Source organism: Oncorhynchus nerka, unplaced genomic scaffold (genome assembly GCF_034236695.1).
Source record: "Oncorhynchus nerka isolate Pitt River unplaced genomic scaffold, Oner_Uvic_2.0 unplaced_scaffold_1236, whole genome shotgun sequence".
NCBI classification, from domain to species: domain Eukaryota; kingdom Metazoa; phylum Chordata; class Actinopteri; order Salmoniformes; family Salmonidae; genus Oncorhynchus; species Oncorhynchus nerka.
Genome location: NW_027040102.1, coordinates 110,243 through 135,681, shown reverse-complemented (window position 1 = coordinate 135,681; position 25,439 = coordinate 110,243). Strand labels below are relative to the sequence as shown.

General features: G+C 51.5%; 1 pseudogene; it reads right to left on the bottom strand.

The window, feature by feature from the left end:
* LOC135569052 (Golgi apparatus protein 1-like) overlaps positions 1 to 25,439 on the bottom strand; it is an 84,664-nt pseudogene that overhangs the window by 11,219 nt on the left and 48,006 nt on the right.

The following is a 25,439-nucleotide window of genomic DNA, read 5'->3' as shown; positions in this document are numbered from 1 at the left end:
AGACAAAGACACCAGTGATATTCCTGCCAGTGGCCTGTTGTTCAAGACAAAGACAACAGTGATATTCCTGCCTGTTGTTCAAGACAAAGACACCAGTGATATTCCTGCCTGTTGTTCAAGACAAAGACACCAGTGATATTCCTGCCTGTTGTTCAAGACAAAGACACCAGTGATATTCCTACCAGTGGCCTGTTGTTCAAGACAAAGACACCAGTGATATTCCTGCCTGTTGTTCAAGACAAAGACACCAGTGATATTTCCTGGCCTGTTGTTCAAGACAAAGACAACAGTGATATTCCTGCCTGTTGTTCAAGACAAAGACACCAGTGATATTCCTGCCTGTGGCCTGTTGTTCAAGACAAAGACACCAGTGATATTCCTGCCTGTTGTTCAAGACAAAGACAACAGTGATATTCCTGCCTGTTGTTCAAGACAAAGACACCAGTGATATTCCTGCCTGTGGCCTGTTGTTCAAGACAAAGACACCAGTGATATTCCTGCCTGTTGTTCAAGACAAAGACACCAGTGATATTCCTGCCTGTTGTTCAAGACAAAGACACCAGTGATATTCCTGCCAGTGGCCTGTTGTTCAAGACAAAGACAACAGTGATATTCCTGCCTGTTGTTCAAGACAAAGACACCAGTGATATTCCTGCCTGTTGTTCAAGACAAAGACACCAGTGATATTCCTGCCTGTTGTTCAAGACAAAGACACCAGTGATATTCCTGCCTGTTGTTCAAGACAAAGACAACAGTGATATTCCTGCCTGTTGTTCAAGACAAAGACAACAGTGATATTCCTGCCAGGTAACAAACCCCTTTATTCTGAACTGACTGACACAGCAGGAAAGACACAGCTGGAGGTGCTGCCAACAATCACAGGTATAAAAGACAGGTGTGCATTTACTCAGCGTCTGTGTCTGCGTGCATCTGAGATCACAGTACACACACATGTGTGTGTGTGTGTGTGTGTGATGGTGTGTGTGTGTGTGTGTGTGGTGTGTGATGTGATGGTACTCACATGGGGTCCCCGCTGCGGATGTGTTTGCAGGCCGTCTGGATAACAGACTCACAGGCTTCGTTCAGGGCCCGGTCTATCCTGTAGTCTGATCCAGGATCAGCTGACTGGATCAAGGTCTGGAGCTGAGGGACAATACTACTAGATTTACAATAACACCACTACTAGATTTACAATAACAATACTACTAGATTTACAATAACAGCACTACTAGATTTACAGTAACACCACTACTAGATTTACTATAACACCACTACTAGATTTACAATAACAATACTACTAGATTTACAATAACACCACTACTAGATTTACAATAACAATACTACTAGATTTACAATAACAATACTACTAGATTTACAATAACAATACTACTAGATTTACAATAACAATACTACTAGATTTACAATAACAATACTACTAGATTTACAATAACAATACTACTAGATTTACAATAACAATACTACTAGATTTACAATAACAATACTACTAGATTTACAATAACAATACTACTAGATTTACAGTAACACACTACTAGATTTACAATAACAATACTACTAGATTTACAATAACAATACTACTAGATTTACAATAACAATACTACTAGATTTACAAAACAATAACAAATATACTTTGTTTACAATACTACTAGATTTCTACTGTAAGGGCTGCGGCAGTGTATGAAACACATACAGCCTCATCAGCCTCATCAGCCCCATCAGCCCCATCAGCCTCATCAGCCTCATCAGCCTCATCAGCCTCATCAGCCCCATCAGCCTCATCAGCCTCATCTCCAGTGTATGAAAACACATACAGCCTCATCAGCACCATCAGCCTCATCAGCCTCATCTCCAGTGTATGAAAACACATACAGCCTCATCAGCCTCATCAGCCTCATCAGCCCCATCAGCCTCATCTCCAGTGTATGAAAACACATACAGCCCCATCAGCCTCATCTCTAGTATATGAAAACACATACAGCCCCATCAGCCTCATCTCTAGTATATGAAAACACATACAGCCCCATCAGCCTCATCTCTAGTATATGAAAACACATACAGCCCCATCAGCCTCATCTCCAGTGTATGAAACACATACAGCCCCATCAGCCTCATCTCCAGTGTATGAAACACATACAGCCTCATCAGCCTCATCTCCAGTGTATGAAAACACATACAGCCTCATCAGCCTCATCTCCAGTGTATGAAAACACATACAGCCCCATCAGCCTCATCAGCCTCATCTCCAGTGTATGAAAACACATACAGCCCCATCAGCCTCATCAGCCTCATCTCCAGCCCCAGAAAACACATCAGCCTCATCAGCCCCATCAGCCTCATCAGCCTCATCTCAGCCCCATACAGCCTCATCAGCCTCATCATCCTCATCATCTCCAGTGTATGAAAACATACAGCCTCATCAGCCTCATCAGCCTCATCTCCAGTGTATGAAAACACATACAGCCTCATCAGCCTCATCTCTAGTATATGAAAACACATACAGCCCCATCAGCCCCATCAGCCTCATCTCTAGTATATGAAAACACATACAGCCCCATCAGCCTCATCTCCAGTGTATGAAAACACATACAGCCCCATCAGCCTCATCTCTAGTATATGAAAACACATACAGCCCCATCAGCCCCATCAGCCTCATCTCTAGTATATGAAAACACATACAGCCCCATCAGCCCCATCAGCCTCATCAGCCCCATCAGCCTCATCAGCCCCATCAGCCTCATCTCCAGTGTATGAAAACACATACAGCCTCAGCCTCATCATCCTCATCTCTAGTATATGAAAACACATACAGCCTCATCAGCCTCATCAGCCCCATCAGCCTCATCTCCAGTGTATGAAAACACATACAGCCCCATCAGCCTCATCTCTAGTATATGAAAACACATACAGCCCCATCAGCCCCATCAGCCTCATCTCTAGTATATGAAAACACATACAGCCCCATCAGCCTCATCTCCAGTGTATGAAACACATACAGACCCATCAGCCTCATCTCCAGTGTATGAAACACATACAGCCTCATCAGCCTCATCTCCAGTGTATGAAAACACATACAGCCTCATCAGCCTCATCTCCAGTGTATGAAAACACATACAGCCTCATCAGCCTCATCTCCAGTGTATGAAAACACATACAGCCCCATCAGCCTCATCAGCCTCATCTCCAGTGTATGAAAACACATACAGCCTCATCAGCTTCATCAGCCCCATCAGCCCCATCAGCCCCATCAGCCTCATCAGCCCCATCAGCCTCATCAGCCTCATCTCCAGTGTATGAAAACACATACAGCCTCATCAGCCTCATCTCTAGTATATGAAAACACATACAGCCTCATCAGCCTCATCTCTAGTATATGAAAACACATACAGCCTCATCAGCCTCATCTCTAGTATATGAAAACACATACAGCCTCATCAGCCTCATCTCTAGTATATGAAAACACATACAGCCTCATCAGCCTCATCAGCCTCATCTCTAGTATATGAAAACACATACAGCCTCATCAGCCTCATCTCCAGTGTATGAAAACACATACAGCCCCATCAGCCCCATCAGCCTCATCTCTAGTATATGAAAACACATACAGCCCCATCAGCCTCATCTCCAGTGTATGAAAACACATACAGCCTCATCAGCCTCATCTCCAGTGTATGAAAACACATACAGCCTCATCAGCCTCATCTCTAGTATATGAAAACACATACAGCCCCATCAGCCTCATCTCCAGTGTATGAAAACACATACAGCCTCATCAGCCTCATCAGCCTCATCTCTAGTATATGAAAACACATACAGCCTCATCAGCCTCATCTCTAGTATATGAAAACACATACAGCCTCATCAGCCTCATCTCTAGTATATGAAAACACATACAGCCTCATCATCTCTAGTATATGAAAACACATACAGCCTCATCAGCCTCATCTCTAGTATATGAAAACACATACAGCCTCATCAGCCCCATCAGCCTCATCTCTAGTATATGAAAACACATACAGCCTCATCAGCCTCATCTCTAGTATATGAAAACACATACAGCCCCATCAGCCTCATCTCCAGTGTATGAAAACACATACAGCCTCATCAGCCTCATCAGCCTCATCTCTAGTATATGAAAACACATACAGCCTCATCAGCCTCATCTCTAGTATATGAAAACACATACAGCCTCATCAGCCTCATCTCTAGTATATGAAAACACATACAGCCTCATCAGCCTCATCTCTAGTATATGAAAACACATACAGCCTCATCAGCCTCATCTCTAGTATATGAAAACACATACAGCCTCATCAGCCCCATCAGCCTCATCTCTAGTATATGAAAACACATACAGCCTCATCAGCCTCATCAGCCTCATCTCTAGTATATGAAAACACATACAGCCTCATCAGCCCCATCAGTCTCATCAGCCCCATCAGCCCCATCAGCCCCATCAGCCTCATCTCCAGTGTATGAAAACACATACAGCCTCATCAGCCTCATCTCTAGTATATGAAAACACATACAGCCTCATCAGCCTCATCTCTAGTATATGAAAACACATACAGCCTCATCATCCCCATCAGCCTCATCATCCCCATCAGCCTCAACAGCCTCATCTCCAGTGTATGAAAACACATACAGCCCCATCAGCCCCATCAGCCCCATCAGCCTCATCAGCCTCATCTCCAGTGTATGAAAACACATACAGCCTCATCAGCCTCATCTCCAGTGTATGAAAACACATACAGCCCCATCAGCCCCTCATCTCCAGTGTATGAACCCATCAGCCTCATCAGCCTCATCTCCAGTGTATGAAAACACATACAGCCCCATCAGCCCCATCAGCCTCATCTCCAGTGTATGAAACACATACAGCCTCATCAGCCTCATCTCCAGTGTATGAAAACACATACAGCCCCATCAGCCTCATCTCCAGTGTATGAAAACACATACATCCTCATCAGCCTCATCTCCAGTGTATGAAAACACATACATCCTCATCAGCCTCATCTCCAGTGTATGAAAACACATACATCCTCATCAGCCTCATCTCCAGTGTATGAAAACACATACAGCCCCATCAGCCTCATCTCCAGTGTATGAAAACACATACAGCCCCATCAGCCCCATCTCCAGTGTATGAAAACACATACAGCCCCATCAGTCCCATCAGCCTCATCTCCAGTGTATGAAAACACATACAGCCCCATCAGCCTCATCAGCCTCATCTCCAGTGTATGAAAACACATACAGCCTCATCAGCCTCATCTCCAGTGTATGAAAACACATACAGCCTCATCAGCCTCATCTCCAGTGTATGAAAACACATACAGCCCCATCAGCCTCATCAGCCCCATCAGCCTCATCTCCAGTGTATGAAAACACATACAGCCCCATCAGCCCCATCAGCCTCATCTCCAGTATATGAAAACACATACAGCCCCATCAGCCTCATCTCCAGTGTATGAAAACACATACAGCCTCATCAGCCTCATCTCCAGTGTATGAAAACACATACAGCCCCATCAGCCTCATCTCCAGTGTATGAAAACACATACAGCCCCATCAGCCTCATCTCCAGTGTATGAAAACACATACAGCCCCATCAGCCCCATCAGCCTCATCTCCAGTGTATGAAAACACATACAGCCCCATCAGCCCCATCAGCCTCATCTCCAGTGTATGAAAACACATACAGCCTCATCAGCCCCATCAGCCTCATCTCCAGTGTATGAAAACACATACAGCCCCATCAGCCTCATCTCCAGTGTATGAAAACACATACAGCCCCATCAGCCTCATCAGCCCCATCAGCCTCATCTCCAGTGTATGAAAACACATACAGCCCCATCAGCCTCATCTCCAGTATATGAAAACACATACAGCCCCATCAGCCTCATCAGCCTCATCAGCCTCATCATCCCCATCAGCCTCATCTCCAGTGTATGAAAACACATACAGCCTCATCAGCCCCATCAGCCCCATCAGCCTCATCATCCCATATCAGCCTCATCTCCAGTGTATGAAAACACATACAGCCTCATCAGCCTCATCCCATCAGCCCCATCAGCCTCATCTCCAGTGTATGAAAACACATACAGCCCCATCAGCCTCATCTCCAGTGTATGAAAACACATACAGCCCCATCAGCCTCATCTCCAGTGTATGAAAACACATATCAGCCCCCCCATCAGCCTCCATCATCAGCCTCATCTCCAGTGTATGAAAACACATACAGCCCCATCAGCCCCTCATCTCCAGTGTATGAAAACACATACATCCTCATCAGCCTCATCTCCAGTGTATGAAAACACATACAGCCCCATCAGCCTCATCTCCAGTGTATGAAAACACATACAGCCCCATCAGCCCCATCAGCCTCATCTCCAGTGTATGAAAACACATACAGCCCCATCAGCCTCATCAGCCCCATCAGCCTCATCTCCAGTGTATGAAAACACATACAGCCCCATCAGCCTCATCTCCAGTGTATGAAAACACAGCCCCATCAGTCCCATCAGCCTCATCTCCAGTGTATGAAAACACATACAGCCCCATCAGCCTCATCAGCCCCATGAAAAGCCTCAGCCCCATCAGTGTCAGAAAACCCATCAGCCCCATCTCAGTGCCTCATCAGCCCCATCAGCCTCATCTCCAGTGTATGAAAACACATACAGCCCCATCAGCCTCATCTCCAGTGTATGAAAACACATACAGCCCCCCCATCAGTCCCATCAGCCTCATCTCCAGTGTATGAAAACACATACAGCCTCATCAGCCTCATCTCCAGTGTATGAAAACACATACAGCCCCATCAGCCTCATCTCCAGGGTATGAAAACACATACAGCCCCATCAGCCTCATCAGCCCCATTAGCCTCAGTCTCATCAGCCCCATCAGCCTCATCAGCCTCATCTCCAGTGTATGAAAACACATACAGCCCCATCAGCCCCATCAGCCTCATCTCCAGTGTATGAAAACACATACAGCCCCATCAGCCTCATCAGCCTCATCTCCAGTGTATGAAAACACATACAGCCCCATCAGCCTCATCAGCCCCATCAGCCTCATCTCCAGTGTATGAAAACACATACAGCCCCATCAGCCTCATCTCCAGTGTATGAAAACACATACAGCCTCATCAGCCTCATCTCCAGTGTATGAAAACACATACAGCCCCATCAGCCTCATCTCCAGTGTATGAAAACACATACAGCCCCATCAGCCCCATCAGCCTCATCTCCAGTGTATGAAAACACATACAGCCCCATCAGCCCCATCAGCCTCATCTCCAGTGTATGAAAACACATACAGCCTCATCAGCCCCATCAGCCTCATCTCCAGTGTATGAAAACACATACAGCCCCATCAGCCTCATCTCCAGTGTATGAAAACACATACAGCCCCATCAGCCTCATCTCCAGTGTATGAAAACACATACAGCCTCATCAGCCTCATCAGCCCCATCAGCCTCATCTCCAGTGTATGAAAACACATACAGCCCCATCAGCCTCATCAGCCTCATCTCCAGTGTATGAAAACACATACAGCCCCATCAGCCTCATCTCCAGTGTATGAAAACACATACAGCCTCATCATCCCCATCAGCCTCATCTCCACATTCTAGTCAGTGGGAACAGCAAATACAGATCTTTAGAAACCAGAAACCAGAGTTGAGCTCATGCCGTTTGCTGTGTATCTGTACGTGTGTCTATGCATGCCTGTTTCCAGTGTGTGTGTCCAGTTAGTATTGTGGAGTAACTACAATGTTGTTGACCCATCCTCAGTTTTCTCCACCAGTGTGCGCTGTGTCGTAGTGTGCGCTGTGTCGTAGTGTGCGGGGTGTCACCAGTGTGCGGGGTGTCACCAGTGTGCGGGGTGTCGTAGTGTGCGCTGTGTCACCAGTGTGCGGGGTGTCACCAGTGTGCGGGGTGTCACCAGTGTGCGCTGTGTCACCAGTGTGCGCTGTGTCGCCAGTGTGCGCTGTGTCGTCAGCGTGCTCTGTGTCAGCGTGCTCTGTGTCGTCAGCGTGCTCTGTGTCGTCAGCGTGCTCTGTGTCGTCAGCGTGCTCTGTGTCGTCAGCGTGCTCTGTCGTCAGCGTGCTCTGTGTGCGCGTCAGCGTGCTCTGTGTCGTCAGCGTGCTCTGTCGTCAGCGTGCTCTGTGTCGTCAGCGTGCTCTGTGTCGTCAGCGTGCTCTGTGTCAAATTCAGCGTGCTCTGTGTCGTCAGCGTGCTCTGTGTCGTCAGCGTGCTCTGTGTCGTCAGCGTGCTCTGTGTCGTCAGCGTGCTCTGTGTCGTCAGCGTGCGCTGTGTCGTCAGCGTGCGCTGTGTCGCCAGCGTGCTCTGTGTCGTCAGCGTGCTCTGTGTCGTCAGCGTGCTCTGTGTCGTCAGCGTGCTCTGTGTCGTCAGCGTGCTCTGTGTCGCCAGCGTGCTCTGTGTCGCCAGCGTGCTCTGTGTCGCCAGCGTGCATCGTCTCACCGCGCTCTGACAGAGTCCGTCCACTGTGCTTCCCTTGTCCCCCCGGCCCACCCTCATCAGACAGTGGAGGGTACGCCCTTTCCTGTGGAGTCCAGAGCAGTGGGTCTCGATCTCCCCTCTACAGTGGAGCACTATTTCTGGACTCAGAGAGAAATCCTCAATCAGCATCCTACGGTACTCCAACATCTCCCCCTGGCAGTCCTCAGACACTGTACGACCTGGGGAGAGAGGAGGGGATAGAGTTGAGAGGCATTCAGACCAGCATCCTGGGGAGATCTGGGGAGAGAGGGGATAGGGTTGAGAGGCATTCAGACCAGCATCCTACGGTACTCCAACATCTCCCCCTGGCAGTCCCCAGACACTGTACGACCTGGGGAGAGAGGAGGGGATAGGTTAGAGAGGCATTCAGACCAGCATCCTGGGGAGACCTGGGGAGAGAGGAGGGGATAGGTTAGAGAGGCATTCAGACCAGCATCCTGGGGAGACCTGGGGAGTACGACCTGGGGAGAGAGGAGGGGATAGGTTAGAGAGGCATTCAGACCAGCATCCTGAGGAGACCTGGGGAGAGAGAAGGGGATAGGTTAGAGAGGCATTCAGACCAGCATCCTGAGGAGACCTGGGGAGAGAGGAGGGGATAGGTTAGAGAGGCATTCAGACCAGCATCCTACGGTACTCCAACATCTCCCCCTGGCAGTCCTCAGACACTGTACGACCTGGGGAGAGAGGAGGGGATAGGTTAGAGAGGCATTCAGACCAGCATCCTGGAGACCTGGGGAGAGAGGAGGGGATAGGGTTGAGAGGCATTCAGACCAGCATCCTGGGGAGACCTGGGGAGTACGACCTGGGGAGAGAGGAGGGGATAGGTTAGAGAGGCATTCAGACCAGCATCCTAGGTAGAGAGGAGGGGATAGGATAGAGAGGCATTCAGACCAGCATCCTGGAGACCTGGGGAGAGAGGAGGGGATAGGTTAGAGAGGCATTCAGACCAGCATCCTAGGGAGACCTGGGGAGAGAGGAGGGGATAGGTTAGAGAGGCATTCAGACCAGCATCCTGGGGAGACCTGGGGAGAGAGGAGGGGATAGGGTTGAGAGGCATTCAGACCAGCATCCTGGGGAGACCTGGGGAGAGAGGAGGGGATAGGTTAGAGAGGCATTCAGACCAGCATCCTGGGGAGACCTGGGGAGAGAGGAGGGGATAGGTTAGAGAGGCATTCAGACCAGCATCCTGGGAGATCTGGGGAGAGAGGAGGGGATAGGTTTAGAGGCATTCAGACCAGCATCCTGGAGACCTGGGGAGAGAGTAGGGGATAGGGTTGAGAGGCATTCAGACCAGCATCCTGGGGAGACCTGGGGAGAGAGGAGGGGATAGGGTTGAGAGGCATTCAGACCAGCATCCTAGAGACCTGGGGATAGGGTTGAGAGGCATTCAGACCAGCATCCTGGGGAGACCTGGGGAGAGAGGAGGGGATAGGTTAGAGAGGCATTCAGACCAGCATCCTGGGGAGACCTGGGGAGAGAGGAGGGGATAGGTTAGAGAGGCATTCAGACCAGCATCCTGGGGAGACCTGGGGAGAGAGGAGGGGATAGGGTTGAGAGGCATTCAGACCAGCATCCTGGGGAGACCTGGGGAGAGAGGAGGGGATAGGGTTGAGAGGCATTCAGACCAGCATCCTGGGGAGACCTGGGGAGAGAGGGGATAGGTTAGAGAGGCATTCAGACCAGCATCCTGGGGAGACCTGGGGAGAGAGGAGGGGATAGGGTTAGAGAGGCATTCAGACCAGCATCCTGGAGACCTGGGGAGAGAGGAGGGGATAGGGTTGAGAGGCATTCAGACCAGCATCCTGGGGAGACCTGGGGAGAGAGAGGGTTGAGAGGCATTCATACCAGCATCCTGGGGGATAGGGTTGAGAGGCATTCAGACCAGCATCCTGGGGAGACCTGGGGAGAGAGGAGGGATAGGGTTGAGAGGCATTCAGACCAGCATCCTGGAGACCTGGGGAGAGAGGGGATAGGGTTGAGAGGCATTCAGACCAGCATCCTGGGGAGACCTGGGGGAGAGTAGGGGGATAGGGTTGAGAGGCATTCAGACCAGCATCCTGGGGAGACCTGGGGAGAGAGGAGGGGATAGGGTTGAGAGGCATTCAGACCAGCATCCTGGGGAGACCTGGGGAGAGAGGAGGGGATAGGGTTGAGAGGCATTCAGACCAGCATCCTGGGGAGACCTGGGGGAGAGGAGGGGATAGGTTGAGAGGCATTCAGACCAGCATCCTGGGAGACCTGGGGAGAGAGGAGGGGATAGGGTTGAGAGGCATTCAGACCAGCATCCTGGAGACCTAGGGTTGAGAGGCATTCAGACCAGCATCCTGGAGACCTGGGGAGAGAGGAGAGGTTAGGTTAGAGAGGCATTCAGACCAGCATCCTGGAGACCTGGGGAGAGAGGAGGGGATAGGTTAGAGAGGCATTCAGACCAGCATCCTGGAGACCTGGGGAGAGAGGAGGGGATAGGGATGAGAGGCATTCAGACCAGCATCCTGGGGAGACCTGGAGAGAGAGGAGGGGATAGGTTAGAGAGGCATTCAGACCAGCATCCTGGAGACCTGGGGAGAGAGGAGGGGATAGGGATGAGAGGCATTCAGACCAGCATCCTGGGGAGACCTGGAGAGAGAGGAGGGGATAGGTTAGAGAGGCATTCAGACCAGCATCCTGGGGACCTGGGGAGAGAGGAGGGGATAGGGATGAGAGGCATTCAGACCAGCATCCTGGGGAGACCTGGAGAGAGAGGAGGGGATAGGTTAGAGAGGCATTCAGACCAGCATCCTGGGGACCTGGGGAGAGAGGAGGGGATAGGTTAGAGAGGCATTCAGACCAGCATCCTGGGGAGACCTGGGGAGAGAGGAGGGGATAGGGATGAGAGGCATTCAGACCAGCATCCTGGGGAGACCTGGAGAGAGAGGAGGGGATAGCTTAGAGAGGCATTCAGACCAGCATCCTGGGGAGAGAGGAGGGGATAGGTTAGAGAGGCATTCAGACCAGCATCCTGGAGACCTGGGGAGAGAGGAGGGGATAGGTTAGAGAGGCATTCAGACCAACATCCTGGAGACCTGGGGAGAGAGGAGGGGATAGGGATGAGAGGCATTCAGACCAGCATCCTGGGGAGACCTGGGGAGAGAGGAGGGGATAGGTTAGAGAGGCATTCAGACCAGCATCCTGGGGACCTGGGGAGAGAGGAGGGGATAGGGATGAGAGGCATTCAGACCAGCATCCTGGAGACCTGGGGAGAGAGGAGGGGATAGGTTAGAGAGACATTCAGACCAGCATCCTGGGGAGACCTGGGAGGAGTACGACCTGGGAGGAGTACGACCTGGGAGGAGTACGACCTGGGAGGAGTACGGACCTGGGAGGAGTACGACCTGGTTAGAGACATTCAGAAAGTATTCAGACTCCTTCACGTTTTCCACATTTTTATGTTACAAACTTTTTCTATAAAGGATTAAAGTACTGTTTTTCCCCATCAATCTACACACAATACCCCATAATGACAAACCGAAAACAGATTTTTAGAAATTAAAAACAGAAATGTCTTATTTACATAAGTATTCAGACTCTTTGCTCTGAGACTTGAAATTGATCATCCTTGAGCTGTTTCTACAACTTGATTGGAGTCCACCTGTGGTAAATTCAATTGATTGGACATGATTTAGAAAGACACACACCTGTCTATATAAGATCCCACAGTTAACAGTGTATATCAGAGCAAAAACTAAGCCATGAGGTCGAAGGAATTGTCCCTAGAGCTCTGAGACAGGATTGTGTCGAGGCACAGATCTGGGGAAGGGTACCAAAACATTTCTGCAGCATTGAAGGTTCCCAAGAACACAGTGGCCTCCATCATTCTGCAGCATTGAAGGTCCCCAAGAACACAGTGGCCTCCATCATTCTGCAGCATTGAAGGTCCCCAAGAACACAGTGGCCTCCATCATTCTGCAGCATTGAAGGTCCCCAAGAACACAGTGGCCTCCATCATTCTGCAGCATTGAAGGTTCCCAAGAGCACAGTGGCCTCCATCATTCTTAAATGGAAGAAGTTTGGAACCACCGAGACTCTTCCTAGAGCTGGCCGCCCGGCCAAACTGAGTAATCGGGGAGAAGGGCCTTGGTCAGGGAGGTGACCAAGCAACTGATGGTCGCTCTGACAGAGCTCCTCTGTGGAGATGGGAGAATCTTCTAGAAGGACAACCATCTCTGCAGCACTCCACCAATCAGACCTTTACAGTAGAGTGGCCAGACGGAAGCCACATGACAGCCCGCTTGGAGTTCGCCAAAAGGGACCTAAAGGGCTTTCAGACCATGAGAAACCAGATCCTCTGCTCTGATGAAACCAAGATTGAAATCTTTGGCCTGAATGCCAAGAGTAAAACATGGTGGTGGCAGCATCATGCTGTGGGGATGTTTTTCAGTGGCAGAGACTGGGAGACTAGTCAGGATCGAGGGAAAGACGAATGGAGCAAAGTACAGAGAGATCCTTGATGAAAACCTGCTCCAGATCGCTCAGGTCCTCAGACTGGGGTGAAGGTTCACCTTCCAACAGGACAACAACCCTAAGCACACAGCCAAGACAACTCAGGAGTGGCTTCCAGACTAGTCTCTGAATGTGCAGTGACGCTCCCCATCCAACCTGACAGAGCTTGAGAGGATCTGCAGAGAAGACTGGGAGAAACTCCCCCAATACAGGTGTACCAAGCTTGTAGTGTCATACCCAAGAAGACTGGAGTCTGTAATCACTGCTAAAGGTGCTTCAACAAAGTACTGAGTAAAGGGTCTGAATGTCTAAAAAACCCGTTTTGGGTTAAAAATCATAATTTATTTTTGAATAAGTCTGTAATGTAACAAAATGCAGAAGAAGTCAAGGTGTCTGAATACTTTCCAAATGCTCTGTAAATGAGTGTAGGCCTACATTGAACACCCTATATCGGCTGCTACTGTCGGCTGAATGATAGAACAGCTATTTCCATGTTATGGGATGCATTTTCTCCATTGTTTTTGATGGTAGGCCACTCTGGTAGGCCTATATTATGATCAAATAGCCACAGTAGCCTACTTGGCTAATGTTAAAACAGTAACTTAAAGCAGGTACAGCCTCAGTGTTCACAGTAAACCTGTAACTTAAAGCAGGTACAGCCTCAGTGTTCACAGTAAAACTGTAACTTAAATCAGGTACAGCCTCAGTGTTCACAGTAAAACTAACGTAAAGTGGGTACAGCCTCAGTGTTCACAGTAAAACAGTAACTTAAAGCAGGTACAGCCTCAGTGTTCACAGTAAACCTGTAACTTAAAGCAGGTACAGCCTCAGTGTTCACAGTAAAACTGTAACTTAAAGCAGGTACAGCATCAGTGTTCACAGTAAAACTGTCACTTAAAGCAGGTACAGCCTCAGTGTTCACAGTAAAACTGTAACTTAAAGCAGGTACAGCCTCAGTGTTCACAGTAAACCTGTAACTTAAAGCAGGTACAGCCTCAGTGTTCACAGTAAACCTGTAACTTAAAGCAGGTACAGCCTCAGTGTTCACAGTAAAACTGTAACTTAAAGCAGGTACAGCATCAGTGTTCACAGTAAAACTGTCACTTAAAGCAGGTACAGCCTCAGTGTTCACAGTAAAACTGTAACTTAAAGCAGGTACAGCCTCAGTATTCACAGTAAAACTGGAACTTAAAGCAGGTACAGCCTCAGTGTTCACAGTAAAACTGTAACTTAAAGCAGGTACAGCCTCAGTGTTCACAGTAAACCTGTAACTTAAAGCAGGTACAGCCTCAGTGTTCACAGTAAAGCAGGTACAGCCTCAGTGTTCACAGTAAACCTGTAACTTAAAGCGGGTACAGCCTCAGTGTTCACAGTAAACCTGTAACTTAAAGCAGGTACAGCCTCAGTGTTCACAGTAAAGCAGGTACAGCCTCAGTGTTCACAGTAAAACTGTAACTTAAAGCAGGTACAGCATCAGTGTTCACAGTAAAACTGTAACTTAAAGCAGGTACAGCCTCAGTATTCACAGTAAAACTGTAACTTAAAGCAGGTACAGCCTCAGTGTTCACAGTAAAACTGTAACTTAAAGCAGGTACAGCCTCAGTGTTCACAGTAAAACTGTAACTTAAAGCAGGTACAGCCTCAGTGTTCACAGTAAAACTGTAACTTAAAGCAGGTACAGCCTCAGTGTTCACAGTAAAACAGTAACTTAAAGCAGGTACAGCCTCAGTGTTCACAGTAAAACTGTAACTTAAAGCAGGTACAGCCTCAGTGTTCACAGTAAAACTGTAACTTAAAGCAGGTACAGCCTCAGTGTTCACAGTAAACCTGTAACTAAAAGCGGGTACAGCCTCAGTGTTCACAGTAAAACTGTAACTTAAAGCAGGTACAAAACATTGAGGGAACATTATAACAATAGGAAGCGTGAACGTCCGCAATATAATAGGACTGGGACCAGGTAGCGAATCAGCTCCAGCGTCTTCTCCCGGTCGGGCGGCGTCTCATCGTCTGCTACTTCACAGTCACATGTAGAGTAACACGTACCCGACAACATTGAACTGAGCTGACGTGACAATACACAACATAAGAGTACAGCCAATAGCATCAAGCGTGACATTACATAGACTAACAGAACACGAGTACGGAGGCAATGCAACAGACATGCGCTGTAGGTAGCAACATAGAGTACTGTACACAGGCCATACAACAGAATGATACATACTGTTGACCATCGGTCAAGGTGGGGGGGGGGGTTATAATGCCTGTATACAAACACATTAACCACACAACTTATTGTTCATTGGGTCCGCATTCATTAGGTTAAAAGGTCACTGACCTGTCATTTCCTTCATGTTAGGCTATAACTTAAGCTATAAAGCAGAAACATATAAAGCAACATTCAATCAGAATTAAAACATATTTTTTTAAATCGTTCTCGTTCTTGGAGTCTTAACATAGCTAGATATATTTGTCACAATGAATGTAGACCCACTGAACAACAGGTTATGTGGTTCGTGTGTTTCTATACAGGCATTATAACCCCCAGGGGTCCTGTTAGTACAGTGGCTATTATATTGTGGAGTGAATCCCGTTAACGCAGCTGTTAGGAACTGAGTTAAATCAGACACTTCGTATCGTTACACATAAACAATAAAAAATATGTATTTTTAAATACACACCTTCAAGTATCAACCCTCAAACATTAACCGTTGAATGTGTGTACATGTGTTTGGCATTTATCACCCCTCATACACATGTACACACATTCAACAGTTAATGTATGGCATTTATCACCCCTCATACACATTCAACAGTTAATGTATGGCATTTATCACCCCTCATACACATGCACACACACACACACTCTCTCTCCTCCACCCACCCCTGTGTACAGCAGACTCCAGGCATAGTAGCAGATATGATAGTCGTGCCTCTCTAGCGCGGGGCATGTTGGTGTCCAGGTTACAGCGATGCTTCCTGAGGTCAGCCTTACAGGCCTTGGTCAGAGAGTAGCTAACCTTGTAGTCCTGGGTTATCACCCCTCTGACGCGTTGGTCAGGGCCTCTCGACACTGAGGGAGGGAGGGAGGGAGGGAGAGACAGAGGAGGAGGGAGAGACAGAGGGAGGGGAGGAAGAGGGAGAGGGGAGGGAGGGAGGGAGAGAGGTAGAGACAGAGGGAGGGAGGGAGGGAGAGACAGAGGGAGGGAGGAGGGAGAGACAGAGGGAGGGAGGGAGGAGAGACAGAGAGAAGTTTTAGTCATTGTCACATGAAAAGAGAGCTTTTACACACGTCCAAATATGGCATAGGAGCTGGGGAAAAATGACAGCTTGAGAAAGAAAATGTCTGCTCACTGTTGGCCGCCCCTTTAATGACCCTTTAATAAAGCCTGTAGTTCAACACCCAACCACTGTTGGCCGCCCCTTTAATAAAGCCTGTAGTTCAACACCCAACCACTGTTGGCCGCCCCTTTAATAAAGCCTGTAGTTCAACACCCAACCACTAAAAGCTTCATCAAAGCACTGTTGACAGCATGTAGATTCAATCTTATTCCCAGTCCTGACCACACATCTCTCTCCCAGCCTAACACAGTCCTGACAACACATCTCCCTCTCTCCCAGCCTAACACAGTCCTGACCACACATCTCCCTCTCTCCCAGCCTAACACAGTCCTGACCACACATCTCCCTCTCTCCCAGCCTAACACAGTCCTGACCACACATCTCCCTCTCTCCCAGCCTAACACAGTCCTGACCACACATCTCCCTCTCTCCCAGCCTAACACAGTCCTGACCACACATCTCCCTCCCAGCCTAACACAGTCCTGACCACAGCTTCATCCCTCCTCCCAGCCTAACACAGTCCTGACCACACATCTCCCCTCCCAGCCTAACACAGTCCTGACCACACAGCCTAACACAGTCCTCCATCTCCTCCCAGCCTAACACAGTCCTGACCACATCTCCCTCTCTCCCAGCCTAAACACAGTCCTGACCACACATCTCCCTCTCTCCCAGCCTAACACAGTCCTGACCACACATCTCCCTCTCCTCCCAGCCTACACACAGTCCTGACCACACATCTCCTCTCTCTCCCAGCCTAACACAGTCCTGACCACACATCTCCCTCTCTCCCAGCCTAACACAGTCCTGACCACACATCTCCTCTCTCCCAGCCTAACACAGTCCTGACCACACATCTCCCTCCTCCCAGCCTAACACAGTCCTGACCACACATCTCCCTCTCCCAGCCTAACACAGTCCTGACCACACATCCCTCCTCCCAGCCTAACATCTCAGTCCTGACAGTCCTGACCACATCTCCCTCTCCCACCTAACACAGTCCTCCTCTCTCCCAGCCTAACACAGTCCTGACCACACATCTCCCTCTCTCCCAGCCTAACACAGTCCTGACCACACATCTCCCTCCCAGCCTAACACAGTCCTGACCACACATCTCCCTCTCTCCCAGCCTAACACAGTCCTGACCACACATCTCCCTCTCTCCCAGCCTAACACAGTCCTGACCACACATCTCCCTCTCTCCCAGCCTAACACAGTCCTGACCACACATCTCCCTCCCTCCCAGCCTAACACAGTCCTGACCACACATCTCCCTCTCTCCCAGCCCTAACACAGTCCTGACCACACATCTCTCCTCCCAGCCTAACACAGTCCTGACCACACATCTCCCTCTCCCAGCCTAACACAGTCCTGACCACACATCTCCCTCTCTCCCAGCCTAACACAGTCCTGACCACACATCTCCCTCCTCCCAGCCTAACACAGTCCTGACCACACATCTCCCTCTCTCCCAGCCTAACACAGTCCTGACACACATCTCCCTCTCTCCCAGCCTAACACAGTCCTGACCACACATCTCCCTCTCTCCCAGCCTAACACAGTCCTGACCACACATCTCCCTCTCTCCCAGCCTAACACAGTCCTGACCACATCTCCCTCTCTCCCAGCCTAACACAGTCCTGACCACACATCTCCCTCCTCCCAGCCTAACACAGTCCTGACCACACATCTCCTCCCTCCCAGCCTAACACAGTCCTGACCACACATCTCCCTCCCAGCCTAACACAGTCCCACACATCTCCCTCCCAGCCTAACACAGTCCTGACCACACATCTCCCCTCCCAGCCTAACACAGTCCTGACCACACATCTCCCTCCCTCCCAGCCTAACACAGTCCTGACCACACATCTCCCTCCCTCCCAGCCTAACACAGTCCTGACCACACATCTCTCTCCCAGCCTAACACAGTCCTGACCACACATCTCCCTCTCTCCCAGCCTAACACAGTCCTGACCACACATCTCCCTCTCTCCCAGCCTAACACAGTCCTGACCACACATCTCTCTCTCCCAGCCTAACACAGTCCTGACCACACATCTCTCTCTCCCAGCCTAACACAGTCCTGACCAGCTCCCAGCCTAACACAGTCCTGACCACACATCTCCCTCTCTCCCAGCCTAACACAGTCCTGACCACACATCTCCCTCTCTCCCAGCCTAACACAGTCCTGACCACACATCTCCCTCTCTCCCAGCCTAACACAGTCCTGACCACACATCTCCCTCTCTCCCAGCCTAACACAGTCCTGACCACACATCTCCCTCCCAGCCTAACACAGTCCTGACCACACATCTCCCTCCCAGCCTAACACAGTCCTGACCACACATCTCCCTCTCTCCCAGCCTAACACAGTCCTGACCACACATCTCCCTCCCAGCCTAACACAGTCCTGACACACATCTCCCTCCCAGCCTAACACAGTCCTGACCACACATCTCCCTCTCTCCCAGCCTAACACAGTCCTGACCACACATCTCTCTCCCAGCCTAACACAGTCCTGACCACACATCTCTCTCCCAGCCTAACACAGTCCTGACCACACATCTCCCTCTCTCCCAGCCTAACACAGTCCTGACCACACATCTCCCTCCCAGCCTAACACAGTCCTGACCACACATCTCCCTCCTCCCAGCCTAACACAGTCCTGACCACACAGTCCTCTCTCCTCCCAGCCTAACACAGTCCTGACCACACATCTCCCTCTCTCCCAGCCTAACACAGTCCTGACCACACATCTCCTCTCTCCCAGCCTAACACAGTCCTGACCACACATCTCCCTCTCTCCCAGCCTAACACAGTCCTGACCACACATCTCCCTCTCTCCCAGCCTAACACAGTCCTGACCACACATCTCCTCTCTCCCAGCCTAACACCTGACCACACATCTCCCCTCTCCCAGCCTAACACAGTCCTGACCACACATCTCCTCTCTCCCAGCCTAACACAGTCCTGACCACACATCTCCCTCTCTCCCAGCCTAACACAGTCCTGACCACACATCTCCTCTCTCCCAGCCTAACACAGTCCTGACCACACATCTCCCTCTCTCCCAGCCTAACACAGTCCTGACCACACATCTCCCTCTCTCCCAGCCTAACACAGTCCTGACCACACATCTCTCCCAGCCTAACACAGTCCTGACCACACATCTCCCTCTCTCCCAGCCTAACACAGTCCTGACCACACATCTCCCTCTCTCCCAGCCTAACACAGTCCTGACCACACATCTCCCTCTCTCCCAGCCTAACACAGTCCTGACCACACATCTCCCTCTCTCCCAGCCTAACACAGTCCTGACCACACATCTCCCTCCCCTCCCAGCCTAACACAGTCCTGACCACACATCTCCCTCCCAGCCTAACACAGTCCTGACCACACATCTCCCTCTCTCCCAGCCTAACACAGTCCTGACCACACATCTCCCTCCCTCCCAGCCTAACACAGTCCTGACCACACATCTCCCTCCCAGCCTAACACAGTCCTGACCACACATCTCCCTCCCAGCCTAACACAGTCCTGACCACACATCTCCCTCTCTCCCAGCCTAACACAGTCCTGACCACATCTCCCTCTCTCCCAGCCTAACACAGTCCTGACCACACATCTCCCTCTCTCCCAGCCTAACACAGTCCTGACCCACATCTCCCTCTCTCCCAGCCTAACACAGTCCTGACCACACATCTCCCTCTCTCCCAGCCTAACACAGTCCTGACCACACATCTCTCTCTCCCAGCCTAACACAGTCCTGACCACACATCTCCCTCTCTCCCAGCCTAACACAGTCCTGACCACACATCTCCTCCCAGCCTAACACAGTCCTGACCACACATCTCCCTCTCCCAGCCTAACACAGTCCTGACCACACATCTCCCTCCCTCCCAGCCTAACACAGTCCTGACCACACATCTCCTCTCTCCCAGCCTAACACAGTCCTGACCACACATCTCCCTCCTCTCCCAGCCTAACACAGTCCTGACCACACATCTCCCTCCCAGCCTAACACAGTCCTGACCACACATCTCCCTCTCTCCCAGCCTAACACAGTCCTGACCACACATCTCCTCTCTCCCAGCCTAACACAGTCCTGACCCACATCTCCCTCCTCCCAGCCTAACACAGTCCTGACCACACATCTCCCTCTCTCCCAGCCTAACACAGTCCTGACCACACATCTCCCTCCCTCCCAGCCTAACACAGTCCTGACCACACATCTCTCCTCTCTCCCAGCCTAACACAGTCCTGACCACACATCTCCCTCCTCCCAGCCTAACACAGTCCTGACCACACATCTCCCTCCCTCCCAGCCTAACAACACAGTCCTCCCAGCCTGACCACACACATCCCTGCCCACTCTCCCTCCCAGCCTAACACAGTCCTGACCACATCTCCTCTCTCCCAGCCTAACACAGTCCTGACCACACATCTCCCTCCCAGCCTAACACAGTCCTGACCACACATCTCCCTCTCTCCCAGCCTAACACAGTCCTGACCACACATCTCCCTCTCTCCCAGCCTAACACAGTCCTGACCACACATCTCCCTCCCTCCCAGCCTAACACAGTCCTGACCACACATCTCCCTCTCTCCCAGCCTAACACAGTCCTGACCACACTCTCCCTCCTCCCAGCCTAACACAGTCCTGACCACACATCTCCCTCTCTCCCAGCCTAACACAGTCCTGACCACACATCTCCCTCTCTCCCAGCCTAACACAGTCCTGACCACACATCTCTCTCTCCCAGCCTAACACAGTCCTGACCACACATCTCCCTCTCTCCCAGCCTAACACAGTCCTGACCACACATCTCCCTCCCTCCCAGCCTAACACAGTCCTGACCACACATCTGACCACACATCCCTCCTCCCAGCCTAACACAGTCCTGACCCACATCTCCCTCCTCCCAGCCTAACACAGTCCTGACCACACATCTCCCTCTCTCCCAGCCTAACACAGTCCTGACCACACATCTCCCTCTCCCAGCCTAACACAGTCCTGACCACACATCTCCCTCTCCCAGCCTAACACAGTCCTGACCACACATCTCCCTCCTCCCAGCCTAACACAGTCCTGACCACACATCTCCCTCTCTCCCAGCCTAACACAGTCCTGACCACACATCTCCCTCTCCCAGCCTAACACAGTCCTGACCACATCTCTCTCCTCCCAGCCTAACACAGTCTGACCACACATCTCCCTCTCCCAGCCTAACACAGTCCTGACCACACATCTCCTCTCTCCCAGCCTAACACAGTCCTGACCACACATCTCCCTCTCTCCCAGCCTAACACAGTCCTGACCACACATCTCCCCCTCTCTCCCAGCCTAACACAGTCCTGACCACACATCTCCCTCTCTCCCAGCCTAACACAGTCCTGACCCACATCTCCCTCTCTCCCAGCCTAACACAGTCCTGACCACACATCTCCCTCCCTCCCAGCCTAACACAGTCCTGACCACACATCTCCCTCCTCCCAGCCTAACACAGTCCTGACCACACATCTCCCTCTCTCCCAGCCTAACACAGTCCTGACCCACATCTCCCTCCTCTCCCAGCCTAACACAGTCCTGACCACACATCTCCTCTCTCCCAGCCTAAACACATCTCCCTCTCTCCCAGCCTAACACAGTCCTGACCACACATCTCCTCTCTCCCAGCCTAACACAGTCCTGACCACACATCTCCCTCCCCTCCCAGCCTAACACAGTCCTGACCACACATCTCCCTCCTCCCAGTCCTGAACACAGTCCTGACCACATCTCCCTCTCCCAGCCTCCAGTCCTGACCACACATCTCCCTCTCCCCTAACACAGTCCTGACCACACATCTCCCTCCTCCCAGCCTAACACAGTCCTGAGTCCCACATCTCCCTCTCTCCCAGCCTAACACAGTCCTGACCACACATCTCTCTCCCAGCCTAACACAGTCCTGACCACACATCCCCCTCCCAGCCTAACACAGTCCTGACCATCTCCTCCCAGCCTAACACAGTCCTGACCACACATCTCTCTCTCCCAGCCTAACACAGTCCTGACCACACATCTCCCTCTCTCCCAGCCTAACACAGTCCTGACCACACATCTCCCTCTCTCCCAGCCTAACACAGTCCTGACCACACATCTGACCACACATCTCCTCCCAGCCTAACACAGTCCTGACCACACATCTCCCTCTCCCTCCCAGCCTAACACAGTCCTGACCACACATCTCCTCTCCCAGCCTAACACAGTCCTGACCCACATCTCCCTCTCTCCCAGCCTAACACAGTGACCTGACCAGTCCACATCTCCTCTCCCAGCCTAACACAGTCCTGACCACACATCTCCCTCTCTCCCAGCCTAACACAGTCCTGACCACACATCTCCCTCTCTCTAACACAGTCCTGACCACACATCTCTCTCTCCCAGCCTAACACAGTCCTGACCACACATCTCCCTCTCTCCCAGCCTAACACAGTCCTGACCACACATCTCCCTCTCCCAGCCTAACACAGTCCTGACCACACATCTCCCTCCTCCCAGCCTAACACAGTCCTGACCACACATCTCCCTCTCTCCCAGCCTAACACAGTCCTGACCACACATCTCCCTCTCTCCCAGCCTAACACAGTCCTGACCACACATCTCCCTCCCAGCCTAACACAGTCCTGACCACACATCTCCCTCTCTCCCAGCCTAACACAGTCCTGACCACACATCTCCCTCCCTCTCCCAGCCTAACACAGTCCTGACCACACATCTCCCTCTCCCAGCCTAACACAGTCCTGACCCACATCTCCCTCTCTCCCAGCCTAACACAGTCCTGACCACACATCTCCCTCCCTCCCAGCCTAACACAGTCCTGACCACACATCTCCCTCTCTCCCAGCCTAACACAGTCCTGACCACACATCTCCCTCTCTCCCAGCCTAACACAGTCCTGACCACACATCTCTCTCTCTCCCAGCCTAACACAGTCCTGACCACACATCTCCCTCTCTCCCAGCCTAACACAGTCCTGACCACACATCTCCCTCTCTCCCAGCCTAACACAGTCCTGACCACACATCTCCCTCTCTCCCAGCCTAACACAGTCCTGACCACACATCTCCCTCCCAGCCTAACACAGTCCTGACCACACATCTCTCTCCCAGCCTAACACAGTCCTGACCACACATCTCCCTCTCTCCCAGCCTAACACAGTCCTGACCACACATCTCCCTCTCTCCCAGCCTAACACAGTCCTGACCACACATCTCCCTCCCAGCCTAACACAGTCCTGACCACACATCTCCCTCTCTCCCAGCCTAACACAGTCCTGACCACACATCTCCCTCCCAGCCTAACACAGTCCTGACCACACATCTCCCTCCCTCCCAGCCTAACACAGTCCTGACCACACATCTCCCTCCTCCCAGCCTAACACAGTCCTGACCACACATCTCCCTCTCTCCCAGCCTAACACAGTCCTGACCACACATCTCCCTCCCTCCCAGCCTAACACAGTCCTAACCACACATCTCCCTCCCTCCCAGCCTAACAGTCCTGAACACACATCTCCCTCCCTCCCAGCCTAACACAGTCCTGACCACACATCTCCCTCTCTCCCAGCCTAACACAGCCCTGACCACACATCTCCTCTCTCCCAGCCTAACACAGTCCTGACCACACATCTCCCTCTCTCCCAGCCTAACACAGTCCTGACCACACATCTCCCTCCTCCCAGCCTAACACAGTCCTGACCACACATCTCCCTCCCCCTCCCAGCCTAACACAGTCCTGACCACACATCTCCCTCTCTCCCAGCCTAACACAGTCCTGACCACACATCTCCTCTCTCCCAGCCTAACACAGTCCTGACCACACATCTCCTCCCTCCCAGCCTAACACAGTCCTGACCACACATCTCCTCTCTCCCAGCCTAACACAGTCCTGACCACACATCTCCCTCTCCCAGCCTAACACAGTCCTGACCACACATCTCCCTCCCTCCCAGCCTAACACAGTCCTGACCACACATCTCTCTCCCAGCCTAACACAGTCCTGACCACACATCTCCCTCCCTCCCAGCCTAACACAGTCCTGACCACACATCTCCCTCCCTCCCAGCCTAACACAGTCCTGACCACACATCTCTCTCCCAGCCTAACACAGTCCTGACCACACATCTCCCTCCCTCCCAGCCTAACACAGTCCTGACCACACATCTCTCTCCCAGCCTAACACAGTCCTGACCACACATCTCCCTCCCTCCCAGCCTAACACAGTCCTGACCACACATCTCCCCTCTCCCAGCCTAACACAGTCCTGACCACACATCTCCCTCCTCCCAGCCTAACACAGTCCTGACCACACATCTCCCTCTCTCCCAGCCTAACACAGTCCTGACCACACATCTCTCTCTCTCCCAGCCTAACACAGTCCTGACCACACATCTCTCTCTCTCCCAGCCTAACACAGTCCTGACCACACATCTCCCTCTCTCCCAGCCTAACACAGTCCTGACCACATCTCCTCCTCCCAGCCTAACACAGTCCTGACCACACATCTCCCCTCCCAGCCTAACACAGTCCTGACCACACATCTCCCTCTCTCCCAGCCTAACACAGTCCTGACCACACATCTCCCTCCCTCCCAGCCTAACACAGTCCTGACCACACATCTCCCTCCCTCCCAGCCTAACACAGTCCTGACCACACATCTCCCTCTCTCCCAGCCTAACACAGTCCTGACCACACATCTCCCTCTCTCCCAGCCTAACACAGTCCTGACCACACATCTCCCCCCCTCCCAGCCTAACACAGTCCTGACCACACATCTCCCTCCCTCCCAGCCTAACACAGTCCTGACCACACATCTCCCTCCCAGCCTAACACAGTCCTGACCACACATCTCCCTCTCTCCCAGCCTAACACAGTCCTGACCACACATCTCCCTCCCTCCCAGCCTAACACAGTCCTGACCACACATCTCCCTCTCTCCCAGCCTAACACAGTCCTGACCACACATCTCCCTCCCAGCCTAACACAGTCCTGACCACACATCTCCCTCTCTCCCAGCCTAACACAGTCCTGACCACACATCTC